The sequence below is a fragment of the Sapajus apella genome, unplaced genomic scaffold (genome assembly GCF_009761245.1).
Source record: "Sapajus apella isolate SASKATOON/1434 unplaced genomic scaffold, GSC_monkey_1.0 scaffold89, whole genome shotgun sequence".
In the NCBI taxonomy this organism is placed as follows: Eukaryota; Metazoa; Chordata; class Mammalia; order Primates; family Cebidae; genus Sapajus; species Sapajus apella.
The window spans coordinates 1548652-1566779 of NW_022437029.1; the positions used below are offsets into that span (position 1 = coordinate 1548652).

General features: G+C 39.3%; 1 protein-coding gene across 1 annotated transcript in view; it reads left to right on the top strand.

The window, feature by feature from the left end:
* The window catches only part of VWA3B (von Willebrand factor A domain containing 3B), a 241472-nt gene that overhangs the window by 113625 nt on the left and 109719 nt on the right, over positions 1-18128 (top strand). The window lies entirely within an intron of this gene.

Consider the following 18128-nt stretch of genomic DNA (forward strand, 5'->3'; position numbering starts at 1 on the left):
GCTGAGAAGAATGTATATTCTGTGGATTTGGGGTGGAGAGTTCTGTAGATGTCTATTAGGTCCACTTGGTCCAGATCTGAGTTTGAGTCCTGGATATCCTTGTTAATTTTCTGTCTCATTGATCTGTCTAATATTGACAGTGGAGTGTTAAAGTCTCCCATTATTATTGTGTAGGAGTCTGATTCTCTTTGTAGTTGTTAAGAACTTGCTTTATGTAACTGAGTACTCTGTACTGGGTGCGTATATATTTAGGATTGTTAGCCCTTCTTGTTGCATTGATCCTTTTACCATTATGTAATCTCCTTCTTTGTGTCTTTTGATCTTTGTTGGTTTTAAGTCCATTTTATCAGAGACTAGGATTGCAACTCCTGTGTTTTGCTCTCCATTTGCTTGAAAAATCTCCCTTCATCCATTTATATTTAGCCTATGTGTGTCCTTGCAGGTGAGATGGGTTTCCTGAATACAGCACACCAATGGGTCTTGACTTTTTAGCCAATTTACCAGTCTGGGTCTTCTGATTGGGGCATTTAGCCCATTTACATTTAGGGTTAATATTGTTATGCGTGAATTTGATCCTGCCATTTTGCTGTTAGTTGGATGTTTTGCCCATTAGATGTTGTGTTTTCTTCATTGTGTCAATGTTCTTTACCATTTGGTACATTTTGGAATGGCTGGTACTGGTTGTTCCTTTGCCTGTTTAGTGCTTCTTACAGGAGCTTTTGTAAGGCAGGCTTGGTGGTTACGAAATCTCTCAGCAATTGCTTGTCTATAAAGGATTTTATTTCTCCTTTACTTATGAAGCTTAGTTTGGCTGGAGATGAAATTCTAGGTTGAAAATCCTTTTCTTTAAGGATGTTGAATATTGGCCCCCACTCTCTTCTGGCTTGTAGGGATTCTGCCGAGAAATCCTCTGTGAGTCTGATGGGCTTCCCTTTGTGAATAACCCACCCAACGTTTTTCTCTGGCTGCCCTTAGCATTTTTTCCTTCATTTCAACCTGGTGAATCTGACGATTATGTGCCTTAGGGTTGCTCTTCTTGAGGAATATATTTTTGGTGTTCTCTGTATTTCCTGGACTTGAATGGTGGCCTGCCTTGCTAGGTTGGGGAAATTCTCCTGGATAATATCCTGAAGAGTGTTTTCCAGCTTGGATTCATTCTCTCCATCACTTTCAGGTACACCTATCAAATGTAGATTTTTCACATAATCCTGTATTTCTTGCAGGCTTTGTTCATTTCTTTTCACTCTTTTTTCTTTAATCTTGCCTTCTCGTTTTATTTCATTGAGTTTATCTTCAATCTCTGATAACCTTTCTCCTGCTTGGTCGATTTGGCTATTGAAACTTGTGTATGCTTTGTGAAGTTCTTGTGCTGTGTTTTTCAGCTCCATCAATTCATTTATATTCCTCTTAAGCTGTTTATTCTAGTTAGCATTTCATCTAACCTTTTTTTAATGTTCTTAGTTTCTCTGCATTGGGTTAGAACATGTTCTTTTAGCTCTGAGAAGTTTGTTATTACCCACCTTCTGAAGCCTGTTTCTGTCAATTCATTAGATTCATTCTCCATCCAGCTTTGTTCCCTAGCTGGTGAGGAGTTGTGATCCCTTGGAGGACGAGAGGCATTCTGGTTTTTGGTGTTTTCATCCTTTTTGTGCTGGTTTCTTCCCACCTTTGTGGCTTTATCTACCTATAGTCTTTGTAGTTGGTGACTTTCAGATGGGGTCTCTGAGTGGAAGTCCTTTTTGTTGATGTTGAAGCTATTTATTTCTGTTTCTTAGTTTTCCTTCTAACAGTCAGGCCCCTCTTCTGCAGGACTGCTGGAGGTCCACTCCATACCCTGCTTGCTTGGGGATCACCTGTGGGGGCTGCAGAACAGTAAGGGTTTCTGCCAGTTTCTTCTTCTGTTGTCTTTGTCCCAGAAGGGGATCCACTAGATGCCAGCCTGAGCTCTCCTTTATGAGGTGTCTCTTTAGGTATGTGGGGGTCAGAGAGCTGCTTGAGGAGACAGTCTGTCCCTTGTAGGAGCTCAAGTGCTGTGCTGGGAGCTCCGTTGTTCCATGCAGAGCTGCTGGGCCGGTAAATTTAAGTCTGTTGCAGCTGAACTCATAACTGCCTCTTTTCTCAGGTGTCTATCCTAGGAAGGTTGGGCTTTATTTATAAGTTCCTGATGAGCTGCTGCCTTTTTTCATAGATGCCCTGCCCAGCATGGAGTTAGTCTAGTCATAGTCTGCCAGCAGAGGCATTGCTGAGCTGCTATGGGCTCTGCCCAGCTGCTGCATGAACTTTTTTGAGGTGTTGTTTATAGAGGTACAGTTAGAACTGCCTCGGTATTGGCAGACTGCCTCGGTAGTGGCGGATGCCCTTCCCCCCACCAATATGGACCATCCTGGGTCCAGCTGTGCTTGCTGTGAAACTCTCAATCCAGAGTGTTTCAGATTGCTTGTTTTGTGGGGGTTGTACCCACCAAGCAGGTCACCTAGCTCCCTGTCTCAGCCCCTCCCTTTCAGTTGAATGGGTGGCTCTGTCTCCCAGGCATTCCAGATGCCAGTTGAAATGGCCACCCAGATTTGTGTGAGTTTTCATGTGCCAACCCGCAGCACTGGCTGAAACAGCCGTGCTGGAAACTCATGGCACTTTTCAGCCCGGGAATCTCCTGGTCTGTGAGCAGTGAAAACTTGTTTGGAAATGTGGTGATCACTAACCCTCTGTGTTGTTCTTGCTGGGAACTGCACTCCAGAGCTGTTCCTATTCGGCCATCTTGGATCTTTTGCCAAGAGAGTAGATTTTAAATGTTCTCACCACTCAAAAGATGTCAGGTGATAGATATGTTAATTAGCTTGATTTATTCATTCCACAATGTATATATATATCAAAACATTACATTATATATCATAAAAATACATAATTTTATTTGTCAATTAAAAGTAAATTAATTTAAAAAATAATGATAATAAAGAAAGCCAAATTCTTCTATTATTCTTTTGGCTCGTTTGGTCCAGTAGTCAACCTGGTAGCACTCAGGGTGGTCTGAGCCTGCTTTGTACTGGTGTCATGCAGTAGTAGGTCCCCAAACAAGCATAGCCATTCCTAAGGCCAGGGGAGTACAAGCTGTGGCAGTGCCTGCCCAATAGTTGGGAGTGGGAGATGGGGGTAGCAGGTGCAAAACAGGTGTCACCTCCAGACCATGTGTCCCCAAGCTCTCTCTGTCTGGCTCTTCCCCAGCTTTGCCACCATCTTTTCAGCAGTAGGCTTTTCAACAAAAGACTATTGAGATTGGGCTCAGAGCGAAGAGTTGTTCTGTTTACCACCTGAGATACATTTCTGCTGCCCGATTCCTGCAGGAGGATTTTTGTTTTGCTTTTAACTTTTAAATCTGCAATAATTCTAGACTTACAAAAAAAGTTGCAAAAGTAGTATGGAGAGTTCACACTCATCCTTCACCTAACTTCCTCTAATGTTCACCTCTAACATAGCCATGGTATAATTATCAAACTAAGACTTTCACATGGATACTATGAGCTAAATTACAGACTTTCTTCAGCTTTCATCAGTTTCCCACTAATGTTCCTTTTATATTCCAAGATACAGCCAAGGGTCTCACATGACATTTAGTTGCAATGCCTCCTTATTCTCTTCCAATCTGTGACAGTTTCTCAGTCTCTCCTTATCTTTCGTGACTGTGACACTTTTGAAGGGCACTACTCAGATCTTCTGTAGAATGTCCTTCAGTTTGATTTTGTCTGACATTTTCTCATTATTGGATTGCGTTATGGATTTGGGGAAAAACTACTCTTCCCAGTGCATTGCCTGAAGTCACACATGATGCTGATAGGTTCTATAACCAGGGGTGTTTACTTTGATCATTTGGTTAAGGTGACATCTGCCCTGTTTCTCCCCCAAAAGTTACCATTTTTTTACCTTTATAAATAATAAAAGTTTTGCAGGAGATGCTCTGAGGCTATGCAAATATTCTTAGTTCTTTAAGCCTTTGCTAACTAATTTTAGCATTCACTGGCGGATCTTCCTTACAACAATTATTACTGAGCTGATGGTGATTTTATATTTCCTTTATTGGTTTTACATTTATATATTGGAATTATTCTATAAAGAAAAGATTCCCTTTAAGCACCACACACTGGGGTCTGTTGCGGGGGACTAGGGAAGGGACAGCAGGGGATAGGGAGGTGGGGGAGGGATAACATGGGGAGAAATGCCAGATATAGGTGATGGGGAGATGGAGGCAGCAAATCACATTGCTGTGTATGTACCTATGCAAGAATCCTGCACGATCTGCACGTGTACCCCAGAACCTAAAGTACAATAAATATATATATATTAAAAAAAAAAAGAAAATCCCACCTGCTGAAAAAAATAAAATACTTTTAAGATGTACATGTGAAGAACACGCAAGATTGTTGCATAGGCACACACATGGCAGTGTGATCTGCTGCCTTCCTCCCCATCACCTACATCTAGCACTTCACCCCATGCTGTCTCTCCCCAACTTCCCTCCCCTCACTGTCCCTCCCATATTTACCCCCAACAGACCCCAGTGTGTAGTGCTCCCCTCCCTGTGTCCATGTGTTCTCATTGTTCAACACCCGCCTGTGAGTCAGAACGTGCGGTTCTTGATTTTCTGCTCTTGTGTCAGTTTACTGAGAATAATGGTTTCCAGGTTCATCCATGTCCCTACAAAGGACACGAACTCATTGTTTTTTATGGCTGCATAATATTCCATGGTGTATATGTGCCACATTTTCCCTGTCCAGTCTATTGTCGATGGGCATTTGGGTTGGTTCCAGGTCTTTGCTATTGTAAACAGTGCTACAATGAACATTCATCTGCACGTGTCCTTATAGTAGAACGATTTATAATCCTTTGGATATGTACCCAGTAATGGGATTGCTGGGTCAAATGGAATTTCTATTTCTAGGTCCTTGAGGAATCACCACATTGTCTTCCACAATAGTTGAACTAATTTACATTCCCACCAACAGTGTAAAAGTGTTCCTATTTCTCCAGCATCTGTTGTCTCTAGATTTTTTAATAATCGCCATTCTAACTCGTGTGAAATAGTATCTTAATGTAGTTTTGAACCTAAAATGCAATAAAATAAATTAAAAAAAAAAGATTCCCCTTTCCCCCATTTATTTATTTATTTATTTATTTATTTATTATTTCAATGTGGACTCATGGAAATTTGTTTTATTCTTGGGATTATAATCTAATACTATTGTTATTTATTTTATTAGTAAAATTTTGTTACTTTGGCTATTGGGAATTCTTTTATGCTGCCTCTAAATATTTAAATATGCATCCATCTTTTTTCCCCTTTAACATTTCCTGACTTTCTGGCATTATAAGATGTTTATGATCATCTTATATTTTCCCAGCCTCAACCCTCAAATCTACCACTACTCCAAAGAACCTTGGTATTTTATTACAGAATGGTATTTAGAAACCAATATCTGGACACCTGTGTATGTTTATTGCTGCTGGATTATATCACTGCTTTTAGGCCCTCTCAGTGGACAGAGATAGAAATATATATAAATAGAAAATATCTATATTATATATATGATAATATGTATTAAATATATATATTTCTATATATCTGTCTACTCTATGTATCCACAAACTTCTATATTTCTTTATCTGTATATCAATCTGTATTTATATTAAATAAGCAAGCAAATCATGCATTCATACTGATTTCTCTAATTCTAATACCCAGCCCAGGGTTCATTTGTAATGAACCTATTTGCAACTTCTTCAACCAGGAGAAACTTGATTCTTATTACATATATTTTATTTACTTATATTGTCAACCCTACTGTACATATAGTTTCAGTATTGCTAGTTCCTACTCTAGAAGAAACAAATTTATTCAGCTATAGTGTTTGTATACAGTTTTTTTTTCTCTTTAACTTTACAGTATCCAGTCAAAAACTCTCTTCCAAAGTTGTAAAGTCAGGTAACTTTCTTACCCAATCTCTTCAGCGTGGTTATGTCATTCATAGCCACCATCTAACTGATATAGTTAGACTCATTGGTTATAGTCTGAATTTCACCTTGATTTCCTCCACATCCTAGTTGAATCTTATTTTAATTTGTATACAGTAAGAAAACGACACTCTTTTTGGTGATAGATCATGGATTTTGATAAATGCATGGAGTCATATATCTCCACCACAGTATCAAAGGGAACAGTTCTATCACTCTCAAAATGTCCTCATATGCCCCTTTGTCACCAACTCCCACTCCCTCCTGGTAACCACTGGTCTGTTTCTCTGTTCTTATAGCTTTTCTTTTTCCAGAATGTCATATAAACAAAATCATACAATGGAACTTTTGGGCTCTAGCTTCTTTCACTTACCCAAATGCACTTGAGGTTCATCCAACTTATTTCATGAATCAAGTGTTTATTCCTTTTTGTTGATAAGTAGTGTTTTTTATTATTTTATTTTATTTTTGAGATGGAGAGTTGCTCTGTTGCCCAGGCTGGAGTGCAGTGATGGGATCTTAGCTCACTGCAACCTCCCCCTCCCAGTTTCAAGCGATTCTCCTGCCTCAGTCACCCGAATAGCTGGGGCTACAGGTGTGCACCACCACACCTGGCTAATTTTTGTATTTTTAGTAGAGACAGAGTTTCACCATGTTGGCCAGGATGGTCTTGATCTCTTAACGATCTGCCTGCCTTGGCCTCCCAAAGTGCTGGGATTACAGGCGTGAGACACTGCACCCAGCCAGTAGTGTTTCATTAGTGAGTAGTGTTTTACTGACGAGTATGGATGCAAAACTGTTTACCTATTCCTTGTTGAAGGATATCTATGTTGTTTCCTGTTTTGGGTTTTATACATAAAGCTACAGTAAATATTTGCCTACAGGTTTTTGTGTGAAAAGATGTTGAGAACTGTGAAGGGTCTGAGATTTTACCTTACTTGCAAACTAATGTGGGTGCTGGCAGATCATCCAAGGCTCTTGGGTCAGAGACAAATGACTTTATTACGCACAGAAAAAGAAATAGCCAGAGTCTCAGCATTTTCTTGCACTAGCTCCCTGAGTCCCAGTTCCCACAGGGTGAAACAATGAGCAAGGAGACACTTGCTCACCCATTACGTGGTGTTAAAGGAGGGAACCCTGAACTTAGGAAAACCAGATCTTCTATAATGGACTGTGAGCATGCTGGTCCTTTGCTCCAGAGTTAGGTATCATCTTTATACCAGACAATAAGCATGCCTGCTCTTTGCTTTGAAGAAAGACAGTATTTCTATTTTTCAAGGCTGTTCCCTATATAAACATCTTGAAAAGATAGACCAGAGCAGACAGCACCTCTGTTGCAAGATATGTAGAAATACACAAGACCCATGGAAAATGGTTTCCAACAATAAGTTTTCACTTCAATAAATACCTAGAAGTGAGATTGCTGGCTATTATGCTGAGCATATGTTTAACTTTATAAGAAACTGCCATACTGTTTCCCAGTGTGGCTGTATGTTTTGCATTTCCATCAGCCATGTATGAGAGTTACAATTACTTTACATCCTCTCCAGCTTTTGACGTCGTCAGGTTGTTTTATTTTAGACATTCTAATATGACTGAAAGATGTCTCATGGTATCCTATTGTGGTTTTAATTGCATTTACTTAACACTCATCTTTTCATCCTTATTAGCCATCTGTATATATGTCTTCTTTGGTCAAGTATCTGCTCAGATAGTTTGCCCATTTTAATTGGGTTGTTTGTTTTCTTAAAATTCAGTTTCTTCATATATGCTGGACATAAGAACTTTATCCGCCTTTCAACTTGCAAATACGTTCTCCAAATCTATGACTTTTCATTCTCTTAATAGGGTTTTTACCTGTGTATAAGTTTTTAATTTTGATTAAGTCCAAGTTGCCAAGTTTTCTTTTATTATTTTTTTTGCCATTTCATATTTTTATTTTACTTTATTTTAGGTTTTGGGGTATATGTGAAGAACATGCAAGATTGTTGCATAGGTACACATGTGGCAGTGTGATTTGCTGCCTTCCTCCCCATCACCTATATCTGGCATTTCCCCCCATGTTATCTCTCCCCAACTCCCCACCCACCACTGTCCCTCCCCTATTACCTCCAACAGGCCCCAGTGTGTAGTGCTCCCCTCCCTGTGTCCATGTGTTTTCATTGTTCAACAACTGCCTATGAGTCAGAACATGCGGTGTTTGATCTTCTGCTCTTGTGTCAGTTTGCTGAGAATGATGGTTTCCAGGTTCATCCATGTCCCTACAAAGGACACAAACTCATCGTTTTTATGGCTGTATAATATTCCATGGTGTATATGCGCCACATGTTCCCTGTCCAGTCTATCATCGATGGGCATTTGGGTTGGTTCCAGGTCTTTGCTATTGTAAACAGTGCTGCAATGAACATTCGTGTGCACGTGTCCTTATAGTAGAATGATTTATAATCCTTTGGATATATATCCAGTAATGGGATTGCTGGGTCAAATGGAATTTCTATTTCTAGGTCCCTGAGGAATCACCACACTGTCTTCCACAATGGTTGAACTAATTTATACTCCCACCAACAGTGTAAAAGTGTTCCTATTTCTTCACATCCTCTCCAGCATCTGTTGTCTCCAGATTTTTTAATGATCGCCATTCTAACTGTCATAAGGTGGTATCTCAATGTAGTTTTGATTTGCATTTCTCTGATGACCATTTTTTCATATGTTTGTTGGCCTCATGTATGTCTTCTTTTGTAAAGTATCTGTTCATATCCTTTGCCCACTTTTGAATAGGCTTGTTAGTTTTTTTCTTGTAAATCTGTTTTAGTTCTTTGTAAATTCTGAATATCAGCCCCTTGTCAGCTGGGTAAACTGCAAAATTTTTTCCCATTCTGTTGGTGCCGATTCATGCTAAAGACTGTTTCTTTTGCCATGCAGAAGCTTTGGAGTATGATTAGGTCCCATTTGTCTATTTTGGCTTTTGTTGTCAATGCTTTTGGTGTTTTGGTCATGAAGTCCTTGCCTACGCCTATGTCCTGAATGGTTTTGCCTAGATTTCCTTCTAGGGCTTTTATGGTGTTAGGTCTTATGTTTAAGTCTTTAATCCATCTGTAGTTAATTTTAGTGTAAGGTGTCAGGAAGGGGTCCAGTTTCTGCTTTCTGCACATGGCTAGTCAGTTTTCCCAACACCATTGATTAAACAGGGAATCCTTTCCCCATTGCGTGTTTTTGTCTGGTTTGTCAAAGATCAGATGGTTGTAGATATGCTGTGTTGCCTCCGAGACCTCTGTTCTGTTCCATTGGTCTATATCTCTGTTTTGGTACCAGTACCATGCTGTTTTGATTACTGTAGCCTTATAGTATAGTTTGAAGTCTGGTAGTGTGATGCCTCCCGCTTTGTTCTTTTTGCTTAGAATTGACTTGGCTATGCGGGCTCTCTTCTGCTTCCATATGAAGTAAGGTGGTTTTTTCCAGTTCTGTGAAGAAGGTCATTGGTAGCTTGATGGGAATAGCATTGAATCTGTAAATTACTTTGGGCAGTATGGCCATTTTCATGATATTGATTTTTCCTAACCATGAACACGGAATGTTTCTCCATCTGTTTGTGTCCTCCCTTATTTCGTTGAGCAGTGGCTTGTAGTTCTCCTTGAAGAGGTCCTTTACGTTCCTTGTTAGTTGTATTCCTAGGTATATTATTCTCTTTGTGGCAATTGTGAATGGCTGTTCATTGTTGATTTGGCTCTCTTTAAGTCCGTTATTGGCGTATAGGAATGCTTGTGATTTTTGCACATTGATTTTGTATCCTGAGACTTTGCTGAATTTGCTTATCAGTTCCAGGAGATTTGGGGCTGAGACAATGGGGTCTTCTAGATATACAATCATGTTGTCTGCAAATAGAGACAATTTGACTTCCTCCTTTCCTATTTGAATACCCTTTATTTCTTTTCCTTGCCTGATTGCTATGGCTAGAACTACCAGTACTATATTGAATAGGAGTGGTGAGAGAGGGCATTCTTGTCTAGTTCCAGATTTCAAGGGAATGCTTCCAGTTTTTGCCCATTCAGTGTGATATTGGCTGTTGGTTTGTCGTAAATAGATTTATTATTTTGAGATACGTTCCGTCAATACCTAGTTTATTGAGGGTTTTTAGTATAAAGGGCTGTTGAATTTTGTCAAAGGCCTTCTCTGCATCAATTGAGATAATCATGTGGTTTTTGTCTTTGGTTCTGTTTATGTGGTGAATTACGTTTATAGACTTGCGTATGTTGACGCAGCCTTGCATCCCCGGGATGAAGCCAACTTGATCATGGTGGATAAGCTTTTTGATGTGCTGTTGCAATCGGCTTGCCAGTATTTTATTGAAGATTTTTGCATCTGTGTTCATCATGGATATTGGCCTGAAGTTTTCTTTTCTTGTTGAGTCTCTGCAGGGTTTTGGTATCAGGATGATGTTGGTCTCATAAAATGATTTGGGAAGAATTCCCTCTGTTTGGATTATTTGGAATAGTTTCAGAAGGAATGGTACCAGCTCCTCTTTGTATATCTGGTAGAATTCGAGTGTGAACCCGTCTGGGCCTGGGCTTTTTTTGAGTGGTAAGCTCTTAATTGCTGCCTCAACTTCAGACCTTGTTATGGGTCTGTTCAGGGTTTTGGCTTCTTCCTGGTTTAGGATTGGGAGGAGACAAGTGTCCAGGAATTTATCCATTTCTTCCAGGTTTACTAGTTTACATGCATAGAGTTGTTTGTAATAATCTCTGATGATAGTGTGAATCTGTGGAATCTGTGGTGATATCCCCTTTATCGTTTTTTATTGCATCAATTTGGTTATTCTCTCTTTTCTTTTTTATTAATCTGGCTAGTGGTCTATTTTGTTGATCTTTTCGAAAAACCAGCACCTGGATTTATTGATTTTTTTGAAAGGTTTTTGTGTCTCTATCTCCTTCAGTTCTGCTCTGATCTTAGCTATTTCTTGTCTTCTGCTAGGTTTTGAGATTTTTGATCTTGCTCCTCTAGCTCTTTCAATTTTGATGATAGGGTGTCAATTTTAGATCTCTCCTTGCTTCTCATGGACACTTATTGCTATATATTTTCCTCTAGAGACTGTTTTAAATGTGTCCCAGAAATTCTGGTATGTTGTATCTTCATTCTCGTTGGTTTCGAAGAACATCTTTATTTCTGCCTTCATTTCATTGTTTATCCAGTCAACATTCAAGAGCAAGTTGTTCAGTTTCCATGAAGCTGTGTGGTTCTGAGTTAGTTTTTGAATTCTGAGTTCTAACTTGATTGCACTGTGGTCTGAGAGACTGTTTGTTATGATTTCCGTTCTTTTACGTTTGCTGAGGAGTGATTTACTTCTAATTATGTGGTCAGTTTTAGAGTAGGTGTGATGTGGTGCTGAGAAGAATGTATATTCTGTGGATTTGGGGTGGAGATTTCTGTAAATGTCTATTAGGTTAGCTTGGTCCAGGTCTGAGTTCAAGTCCTGGATATCCTTGTTAATTTTCTGTCTGGTTGATCTGTCTAATATTGAAAATGGGGTGTTAAAGTCTCCCACTATTATTGTGTGGGAGTCTAAGTCTCTTTGCAAGTCATTAAGAACTTGCCTTATGTATCTGGGTGCTCCTGTATTGGGTACGTATATATTTAAAATCGTTAAGTCTTCTTGTTGCATTGATCTTTTTAACATTATGTAATGTCCTTCTTTGTCTCTTTTGATCTTTGTTGCTTTAAAGTCTATTTTATCAGAGATGAGAATTGCAACTCCTGCTTTTTTTTGCTCTCCATTTGCTTGGTAAATCTTCCTCCATCCCTTTATTTTTAGCCTTTGTTTATCCTTGGATGTGAGATGGGTTTCCTGGATACAGCACACTGATGCGTTTTGGCTTTTTATCCAATTTGCCAGTCTGTGTCTTTTGATTGGGGCTTAGTCCATTTACATTTAGGGTTAATATTGTTATGTGTAAATCTGATACTGCCATTTTTGTGCTAGCTGGCTGTTTTGCCCATTAGCTGATGCAGATTCTTCATTGTGTTGATGCTCTTAACCATTTGGCATGTTTTTGGAGTGGCTGGTACTGGTTGTTCCTTTCTATGTGCAGAGCCTCTTTCAGGAGCTCTTGTAAAGCAGGGCTAGTGGTGACAAAATCTCTGACTGCTTGCTTGTTCACAAAGGATTTTATTTTTCCTTCACTTATGAAGCTTAGCTTGGCTGGATATTAAATTCTGGGTTGAAAGTTCTTTTCTTTTTTTTTTTTTTCAAGCTTTACAATATTGTTTATTTTAGTCTAGTGGCTTAGAGATAGGGTTTTACATCAAGTAGACCTGTGTATTAAAGTTCTTTTCTTTAAGGATGTTGAATATTGGCCCCCACTCTCTTCTGGCTTGTAGGGTTTCTGCTGAGAGATCTGCTGTGAGTCTGATGGGCTTCCCTTTGTGGGTAACCTGACCTTTCTCTCTGGCTGCCTTTAGCATTTTCTCCTTCATTTCAACCCCGGTGAATCTGACGATTATGTGCCTTGGGGTTGCTCTTCATGAGGAATATCTTTGTGGTGTTCTCTGTATTTCCTGGACTTGAATATTGACCTGCCTTGCTAGGTTGGGGAAATTCTCCTGGATAATATCCTGAAGAGTATTTTCCAGCTTGGATTCATTCTCTTCGTCACATTCAGATACACCTATCAAACGTAGATTAGGTCCTTTCACAGAGTCCCACATTTCTTGGAGACTTTGTTCATTCCTTTTTACCCTTTTTTCTCTATTCTTGCCTTCCCGTTTTATTTTATTGAGTTGATCTTCGACCTCTGATATCCGTTCTTCTGCTTGGTCAATTCAGCTATTGAAACTTGTGCATGCTTCGTGAAGTTCTCGTGTTGTATTTTTCAGCTCCATCAATTCACTTATATTCCTTTCTAAGCTGTCCATTCTCGTTAGCATTTCATCAAATCTTTTTTCAAGGTTCTTAGTTTCTTTGCATTGTGTTAGAACATGTTCTTTTAGCTCACAGAAGTTTCTTACTACCCACCTTCTGAAGCCTGATTCTGTCATTTCATCACCTTCATTCTCCATCCAACCTTGTTCCCTTGCTGATGAGGAGTTATGATCCCTTGTAGGAGGAGAGGTGTTCTGGTTTTGGGTGTTTTCATCCTTTTTGCATTGGTTTCTCCCCATCTTTATGGATTTATCTACCTGTCGTCTTTGTAGTTGCTGACTTTCAGATTGGGTCTCTGAGTGGACGTTTTGTTTTTCGATGATGAAGTTATAGCTGTTTCTTAGTTTTCCTTCTAACAGTCTGGCCCCTCTGCTGTAGGACTGCTGAGGTCCACTCCAGGCCCTGCTTGCCTGGGGATCGCCTGCAGCAGCTGCAGAACAGTAAGGGTTGCTGCCAGTTTCTTCTTCTGCTACCTTTGTCCCTGAAGGATACCTGCCAAATGTGTCTGATCTCTCCTTTTTGAGGTGACTCTTCGGATATACAGGGGTCAGGGAGCTGCTTGAGGAGACAGTCGTCCTTTATAGGAGCTCAAGTGCTGAGCTGTGAGCTCCGTTGTTCATTCAGAGCTGCTGGGCATGTACGTTTAGGTCTGCTGCAGCAGAACTCATAAACTGCTTTTTGTTCCCAGCTGCTCTGTCCCAGGGAGTTAGGGCTTTATTTATGAGTTTCCATTGTGCTGCTGCCTTTTTTTTTTTTCAGGGCTGCCCTGCACAGCAAGGAGGCAGCCTATTCACTGTCTGCCTGCAGAGGCTTTGCTGAGCTGCTGTGGGCTCTGCCCAGCAGCCATGTGAACTTCCCTGCCGTCCTGTTTATATGGGTGTAGTTAGAACTGCCTCAGCAATGGTGGCCCACCTCTGTATTGGCGGACTCTCTCTGTAATGGCAGGTTTCCTTGGCAATGGTGGGTTGCCTTGGCAATGGCAGGCAGCTGCAGCAATGGCAGATTGCCTTGGCAATGGTGGGCTGCCTCAGGAATGGCAGACTACCTCCGTAGTGGTGCAGTGCCTCGGTAATGGCAGACGCCCTTCCCCCACAGAGCTGGACCATCCCTGTTTCAGCTGCGCTTGCTGTGAAACTCTCAATCCAGAGAGTTTCTGATTGCTGTTCTTTTGTGGGGGTGGGACCAGCCGAGCCTGATCACCTGGCTTCCTGCCTCAGAGCCTTTTTTATTCTTTTTTACTTGAACAGTTGACTCTATCCCAGGTATTCCAGTCTCCTGTTGAAAAGGCACCAGGATCTGTGTGATTTCCTGTGTGGCGACTCACTGCACTGGCTTGAACAGCAGCGTGGCGCTTCTTTTGCCCAGGAATCTCCTGGCCTGGCTCCCTGTTCAGTCCCCTCTTTAATCAGATGAATGGGTGATTTCCCGGGGTTCCAATCGCCAGCCAAAAGGGCAGCTGGACCAGTGTATTTTGTACAGAAAACTGCCGGCCGGGGCGCTGACGAACCAGCCACATGGGGCAAAGCAGCCGCGCTGACCAAAAGAACCACGCTGGCAAAAACAGCCAAGCTGGTGACCCATGGGGCTCCTCTGCTTGGGAATCTCCTGGTCTGTGGGCAATAAAAATGTGGCATCCACTCACCCTCTGCACTTTCACTGGGAGCTGCAACTCCGAGCTGTTCCTAAATGGCCATCTTGGATCTTCCTCCCAAGTTGCCAAGTTTTCTATATGGATTGTGCTTTTCCTTCCATAGCTAAACACACTGCTAAATCCAGGTCATGCAAGTTTTCTTCTGTTTTCATCCTCAAATGAAGGTTTTACATTCTATATTTACATATAGGTTTTACATTCTATATTTAAGAATAGGGTACATTTTTGGTTCATTTTTGTATAAGGTGTGAGGCAGGATCCAGAATCATTTGTCTAAGTAACTATCCTCTCTCCCTGGAATTACCTTTGCTCCTTGTCAAAAATCATTTAACTATATCTATGTGGACCTATTTTTGTTTCATTGAACTATTAATAGGTGTCTGTTCTTTTACCAACATCACACTGTCTTTATTATTGTGACATTATACTGAGTCTTGAAATCAGCTAACCTGAATCCTCTAACTTTGTACTTTCCTCTAATTTTTTGGCTGTTACAGTTCCTTTGACCAGCCTTATAAATTTCAGAATCAGTTGTTGAAATCTACAAAACAGTACACTAGGATTTTGATTGAGATTGCCTTAAGTCTATAGCTCAGATTCAAGAGAATTGACATCTAATACTGTGTACTTCTAAATTTATTTGTGGCTTTTTTGTTACTATGGTAAATAGTACTTTAAAATTCTAAATGTTAATACTTTATTACAATTGATTTTTATATACTGACCTTATTTCTTTTGACTGTGTAATCTCACTTACCTGTTCTAGGAAATTTTTTGTAGATTACTTGGGATTTCCAGTGATGTTATCTATGAATAGAGTTGATTTTATTTTTTCCTATCCAACCCATATAGCATTTATTTCTTTCTAATGCCTTAATGCCCTGTCTAGGACTTTCAGTATGATGTTTAACAGGAGTGGTGAGAGAGAACGTACTTGCCTTGCTCCTGATCTTAGAGGGAAACATTCAGTGTTTCACTATTAAATACTTTGCTAGCTGTGAGGGTTTTTTTTTTGCTTTTGTTCTTGCAGATGTGCTTTGTGTTGTTAACCATTTTCCCTTCTGTTCTTGGTTTTTTGCAGATTGTTACCATAAACAAATATTGAATTTTGTCAAATGTGTTTTCTGCATCTACTGAGCTTTTAATTTTGATAAAGCCCAAGTTGCCAGGTTGGACTTGGCCAATCTGTTGTCTGTGAATATGGTAAATTACATCGATTTATTTTTTAATATTAAATTGGCTTTGCATTCTGAAATAATCGTCATGTGTTCATGATGTAGTATAGATTGAATATTCTGCCTTAAATTTGCTAAACTATCTTGTTGAGGATTTTTTTGTCTATCTTCATGAGGAATATTGGTCTGTAGATCCTTTTCTTATAAATTGTTGTCTAATTTTGGTATCAGGAAATGCTGGCCTCATAACATGGGTTAGAAAATGTTCCATATTCTTTTTTTCTAAAACAAATTGTACAGAATTGATAATATTTTTTCTTAACTGTTTGGTAGAATTTACCAGTGAAACTTTCTGGGCCTCTTTTGTTAGAAGTTTTAAAACTATGATTTCAATTTCTTTAATAGATATAGGACTGTTCAGATTATCTGAACCTCTTTGAGTTGGTTTTGATCATTTGTTTCTTAGAAGGAAGCAGTCCATTTTTTCCATGGTGTTGAATTTATGGGCATAGAACTGTTTGCAGCATTCCCTTAACATTTCCTTAAAATTGGTGGGGCCTGTAGTGATGTTTGATATTGGTAATTTTTGTCTACTGTCTTTTTTTTTTTTTTTTGAAAAGCTTTTTAAATTTTTCTCTCAATTTTGTTAATTTTTTTGAGAAGGCAGCTTTTGGTTTCTTTGATTTTCTAATTTTTAACAAATGTTTTAGATTGTATTGATTTCTGCTGTCTTTATGATTTTTCTCTTCCAACTTGCTTTGTTTTTTTAATTAAATCTCTATGTCTTAGAACCAAGAATTTAATGATATAGATGCCACCCCCAGCTGCTGCTTTAGCTGTTTCCACAGATTACATTTTATAACTATTTCGTTCAGTTCAATATGTCAGCTCTAAAGACTCTGCCTAATCTTAGGGACTGAAGATTTTTTCTCTGTGTCCTTTTTTTTAAGAAGTTTTATAATTTTGTTTGATGGTTAAGTATATGATTTGTTTTGAATTAACGTTTGTATAAGGTGTGAGATCTAGGTTGAGTGGTTTTTTTTGTTTTTTTTTTTTTGAGGTGGAGTTTCACTCTTGTCTCCCAGGCTTGAGTGCAGTGGCGCGATCTCAGCTCACTGCAACCTCTGTCTCTCGGGTTCAAGCCATTCTCCTGCCTCAGCCTCTCAAGTAGATGGGACTACAGGCACACCATCACTCCCAGCTAATTTTTATATTTCTAGTAGAGACCAGTGTTGGTCAAGGTGTTCTCGATTTCCTGATCTTGTGATCCACCTGCCTTGGCCTCCCAAAGTGCTGGGATTATAGGCGTGAGCCACAGTGCCCACTCAGCTTATTTGTTTTTTGCCTATGAATGTGCAATTTCTGTGACACTATTTATTGAAAATGCTGTTCCTTCTCTATTGAATTGTTTCTACTCATTTGCCAAAAATCAGTTGAATAGGTCTGCAGGTCTTTGTCTGGGTTCCCTATTCTGCTCTATTGTTTTAGGTATTAATGGCTCCGTTAGGACCACACTTTCTTGACAGCTATAGTTATATAGTGAGCTTTAAGATCAAGAAGAACTACTCCTTCTACTTTACATTTCTTTTTTAGAATTGTTTTGGCTATTCTAGGGCCTTTATTTTCAATATAAAAATTTAAAACAAACTTCTTTATGCCTATTGAAAACCTTGCTGACATTTTGATGGAAATCCCATTAAACCTATGGGTCCAATTAGGAAGAATTGGCGTCTTTGTTGTGTTAATTCTTCTAGTCTATGAATATAGCATGTCTCTCTGAGTATTTAGATCTTTGATTTATTTCATCAGACTTTTATAATTTCAGCATACAGATCTTGTACCTGTTTAAGTATATACTAAGTATTGTAATTTTTTGGAACAATTGTAAGTGGTATTGCACTTTTTATTTTGGTTTTCACTTACTTATTGTCAGTGTGTGGAAATGCAGTTGGTTTTCATGTGTGGACTTTGCATTTTTTGACCTTAGTAGGCTTACTTATTATTTTGCTTTTTGATTTTGGTGTATGGTCTCACTTCCATATCTGCAAGTTCTGTATCTGTGGACTCAACCAACCATGGATTGAAAATATTTGGGAAAAATAAATGATAAAAATAATAGCAATACAATAAAAAAATACAAAACTTAAAAGATACAGTATAACAACTACTTATGTAGCATTTACATTTTGTTAGATGTCATAGGTAATCTAGAGATGCTTTTAAGTATACATGAGGATTGAATAGGTTATGTGCGAATACTATGCCATTTTATATGAGACTTGAGCGTCCTTGGATTTTGGTGTTCATGGAGTTGGGGGTGGATCCTGGAATACAAAGGGACAACTGTAGTTCTCAGGATTTTCTATGTAGATAATTGTGTAGTCTGCAA